The sequence below is a fragment of the Branchiostoma belcheri genome, unplaced genomic scaffold, assembly GCF_001625305.1.
Source record: "Branchiostoma belcheri isolate BF01 breed outbred unplaced genomic scaffold, Haploidv18h27 scaffold289, whole genome shotgun sequence".
NCBI classification, from domain to species: Eukaryota; Metazoa; Chordata; class Leptocardii; order Amphioxiformes; family Branchiostomatidae; genus Branchiostoma; species Branchiostoma belcheri.
In genome coordinates this window covers 107,496-112,767 of record NW_017803897.1, presented here as the reverse complement: position 1 = coordinate 112,767, position 5,272 = coordinate 107,496, and positions in this window count along the sequence as shown.

The window sequence follows — 5,272 nt, the reverse complement described above, 5'->3', positions numbered from 1 at the left end:
TTGTGCCTCAAGTTTGCTGGATCGCTGACGGTCTACGAACAGATAGACGTTTACAACATTTTGCACAACTTTGGCACGTTTACCACCGGTAAAAGTCAAAAATCTTTAACGACAAATTGAAAGTCAGTCGAAAATTAATGCGCACGATGATGCCATCCATAACATAACTTTCTGTGACCTTGTTGTGAATATGTTACTTATTCTGTGCATATTACACGTCATAAAAATGCATATTACACGTCATAAAAATGCAATCCTCAAGTAAGTTCAATTCAGATCCTCCCAACCTTAGTGTGGGGAGACCATTTTTCCTCCAATCCTCCCTCACCTCCTCCCTAACCTCCAATTCGATCTTCTTGTAAGTCTATGCTACACCACTCCATGTGATAACTAGAGGTCGGAGATCTCATGTCTTCGTCAGAGGTACATCGTTCTAGAGAAATTAACATGCGTATTCTTCACTCTTTTTAATAATCAATTTGGTCTAAAGAACAAAAGAATCTCTATACTATTTTTATGGTACAGAACACCCTGAAACGGTTTGCCACAGATTATACAGATGCGTCGTCACCCGTGTTACGCCCCCCCCCCCCTAACGTTATTTGAGTTTGGACTGTTACTGGAAAAAAAAACGTTCAAGAAATTCTTACTGGGTTGAAAGTGTCACGACAGCGCCGCAAAATATAATAAGAGAAGATGTTATAAAGGAAAGAATCAGAACAGGGGGACTACTGCTGTTTTGTTAATTTGTCTTTATGACAAATACATATGTAGAAGACTTGTTTCTTGTGTTCTTTGTGTCCTAACATTTGTACTTCTACAGTTAGTATATTCCAAATCTAGGCATCTCGTTTTTCGGCCATTCGTGTTTTTATTGCGCGCTTGCCTTAAATTTAAGGTAATTAGATTTAAGGTCTCCAGTGGACGTCATCCATAGCAATTACTTGGTGTGGCCGTAGAAAATAATCTGACATATGTCCAACCTATCCTCCCCCTGCTGAAGTTATAGTACAATCCCTCAATGTAATGTCATTTGATCCCATCCCATTATGGGGTTCCCCGACGGTAACGGCTATATCCAGCTGTCGGCTGTCTCCAAGCAGGTGTAGGTGGGGGATTTCTAAACACAAAAGGTCCTATTACGGGGACATAACGATCTCCACGACTCTCATCTTTGAACTCAATCTTGGAGATCACCACAGTAACATGCCTATCAAAATTCATTAACTTCCATCCACACATACAAAAGTTATCCTGCTCACAAGAAAAATTAACAAAATGCCCCCTGTAGTCACAACGAACCCCCCCACGAAGCTCAGTAACGAACTTAACCTTGGTCCCGACAATAGTTAGCACCACACCAAGAATTATAATCAACATTTTACAAATACTTGAGTTATTTTGCTAACAAGCCACAAACACAAAAGGTGCACTAACGTGACGCACGGACCCCCCACGAAGCCGAAACTTGTACTTGAATTTGGCCTCAACAATGGTAATCTGCCTGCCAAAAATCATGGACGTCGAATCATGCCTTTCAGAGTTATATCGCAAAATCCGCAGTTCCCCACACTCCGGCGAGACAATTTCATAGTCCTTCTGACGAAGACAAAAACTGCATAAAATGAATACAAACTGCAAGTATTCCTGTTCTACAGCCCAACCTGTGGTCAGTGCACTACGACCCGGAACATTTCCCCAACCCCGAAAGATTCGACCCCGGTCGCTTCTTGGACGCCCAGGGGCGATACCAGAGGGACGACCACGTCATTCCTTTTGGTGTCGGTAAGAGGCATTCTCTGCTAGGCCTGCCGTACCCGCCGTGTGTGTGTACAAGCTTACTATGTCTGTCTGCTCGCTAGTAAACGTGCAAGAAAATCACGTCGCCGCTATTTTTTACCCCACCGTTTCGTAGTGATATACCACCACAAACTGGGCCTTGTCTTTCCTCAATGAATCATCAGTTTTGAATTTCATTATGGAAGCACCCAAAGCAGAAAAGGCAACTGTATTGGGCATTGCCTCTATACACGTGGTACGAGGTAGACGTACTGGTTCCGGTTGGGATACTTACAGCGAGTTAATCTATGGATAATTATAATGGAAATTTCTTGAGCCTTATTCCAATGCCTGGGAAACATTCACAAGGTATTGACATAAGCATGTGATAAGAACAGTCTTTGCGATAAAAGAATTATTCAAATATTAACAAATTTAACAGTGACTCGGGGAGCATATCACTTCGCATATCAATCAATAGGTTGTGCTTATAAACCTGTTATCCCCTCTGGTCTCTCAGTCACTGACGAAAGCTAGTGGATACTAGCTGAAACGTCTGACGTTTTCAAAATCATATCCAGTTGCTTGAGTAACTGCTTTTGGCGTGACTCGGGGAGCGTTTAAAAAGTGTGAATTGACAGGTAGCCAACATAGACAGGATTGGATCTTGTAACCCTGTGTAGGTCCGCGCATGTGCCTGGGTAAACAGCTGGCTGAGATGGAGCTCTTCGTCTTCTTCACGTCCCTGCTGCAGCACTTCACTTTCAAACTGCCAGAGGGCGCCACTAAGCCGTCCATCACAGGGATCTTCGGCATAACGAACTCGCCCAAGAAGTTCGAAATGGTTGCTGAGCCAATAGCTTGAGTTACTGTCTCGTTATATGATTACATTCGCCAAGAATTGACGAAGGTTATGTTTTCCTGGCCGTGTGTCTGTGTGTCTGTCTGTCTGTCTGTCTGTCAACAGCATAACTCGAGAAAGCTTAGATGGATTATCTTGATATTTGGTAGGTGGGTAGGTCTCGATAAGACCTGGAAATGATTAGATTTTGGACCCCCTAGCGGCTTGTTATGGTACTGCAGCTAAACTTCCGGTTTTGATATCTCATTATCTAGATATGCTAGGGTAACGAAATTTGGATTGTAGGTAGCTCTCATGCTGGGGAAGAAGTGACATGAGTTTGGGCCCCCTAGCGGCTTGCTCAGGAACTGCAGGGCTATCTGTTTGAAAATATTCAAAAGAGGATAACTCAAGAACCGGTGGACGGATCGTCGTGATTTTTGGTATGTAGGTAGCTCAAGTGACGCTTGACATAATTATGCGACAATTATGCAAATATGGATCTAATTTCCATAATTAATGGGGAAATTCTATAAATCAGCTGCATTACATTATAGGACTATTCAATCTTGTGACATATGTAATTGAGAACGAGAGAAACACAGGCAGATATTGATTATGTAAATTAACACCTAATTTGCATAATAAATGAGAAAATGTTATAATTTCATAATGCTAACTGCCTGGAATTTCATACTTGGGATATTTGAAAGTTAAGTGAAGGTGAACAGAATTAAACATAACTCATTCAAATAAGGACCTCATTTGCATAATTTATGAGGAAATGATAGAATGGCTTTCTTTGTTAAGATAAGGCTGCCTTTTGATGGAGAATATGATCAACTATATAATACAATATTATAATACAATATTATAATAAAAATATAATACAAATGAGGATCCTATTTGCATAATCAGAAGGAATCATCTTTATCAGTTATAAATATTAACATCATTTGGCGAAGGTATGAGATCGTGGGACTCTAGTTTTTACCTTCGACAAGAAGGTTAAGTTTTCAGTGGCGTTCGTGTGTGTGTGTGTCTGTCTGTCTGTGTGTTTCTGTCTGTAACCACGATAACTTGAGAAGGCTTGAATGGATTGACCTGATATTTGGTAGGTGGGTAGGTCTTGGTGAGACACGGATTCTGGTTTTGCTGTCTCATGACCTATACATGCTAGGGTCACAAAGTGTGGATGATAGGTAGCTCTTGTACTTTTGAAGAAATGCCGTGAGTCTGGGCCCCCTAGCGGCTTGCTCTGGAACTGCAGGGGCTTTAATGATTTTCAGAAGAGGATAACTCAGAAACAGGTTGACGGATAGTTTTTGTGTGTAGATAGCTTTAGTGATGCTTGACATAATTATGTGACAATTATGCAAATAAGGATTAATTTCCATAATTTATGAGTAAATTCTATAAATCAGTTGCATTACATGATAGGACTATTCTAGCTCGTGGCATATGTAATTGAGAACAAGAGAAACGCAGGCAGATATTTATTATGTAAACTAAAACTTAATTTGCATAATCAATTAATGAGAAAATGTTGTAATTCAGCAATGGTAACTGCCTGGAATTTCATACGTAGTGTTTTGAAAGTTAAGTGAAGGTGAACATCATTAAACATAGCTTATTTAAATAAGGACCTCATCAACTTGCAGAATTGATTCAGACAGCAATACTTTGGGGGGACATGATTTTTTATCCAAATGCAAAATAACGATCTATTTTCGCGTCAATTTTTTCTTTTCGAAATTTGATTTAAATCACCTTTTAAATATTTGTTTTTTTTTGCTAATCTCCTTTTGGTGTACTTATTAGATTATGGAAATTCAGTGTAGCTAGTGCTGTTTTTTCATAACACCTAAAAATACCTTTCTTACAGTACACACAAAGCATGATTCGCGAACTCCTTACAGATAACGCTATAAGAATATGTCAGATATACCAGGGGAAAATACACAAAAAACATACAAATATGAGTCTTGTTCATGATAATTGAACGGTCCAAGTTCGTTCAATGTTCTCCATAACAAAAATTGTACGATTTTACTCTGTATTGTTGGTGGCTCTAAGCAGCAGATAGCGGCTGAATCAGGCTAAATTCCGAGGTAAGACCGAGTGTTGCTGTTTTTTTCTGTTAGCTCAGACTCATTGGGAAGGTTGTAACATCACGGATTATAATTAAAAAATTTAGGCTTCAAACAACATTGCGTGGGGTTGTTCTACACGAAGATATAGAATCAATTTACGTAAAGAAGCGTTAGTAGATATTTCATGTAAGGATAGTACATATTACAGTAGTTTACCATTGGGCACGATCATTTGTGTTGTGTGCCTAGCATGCAAATGGCTTACATTTTTCTCCTGTAAGTTGGTCTCAAAAACAAGTTGTGATGATATTTGGTATGCTGGTAAGTCTTAGGAAGACCAAGGTCAAGTATGGGCCTCCTGGTGGATGACAATGGTACTGCAGCAGAACTTCCGTTTTTTTTATCTTTTTTCCTGAACAAGCTATGGTCTTGACTTTGGTGACAGACAGATCCTGTCAGGAATAAGTAGTGTGGGTTTGGTCCCCCTAGCAGCTTGTTCTGGAACTGTAGGTTAGTTTCTGGTAAAAACTTTCAAAGCCAATAAGTCCAGATTGGAACA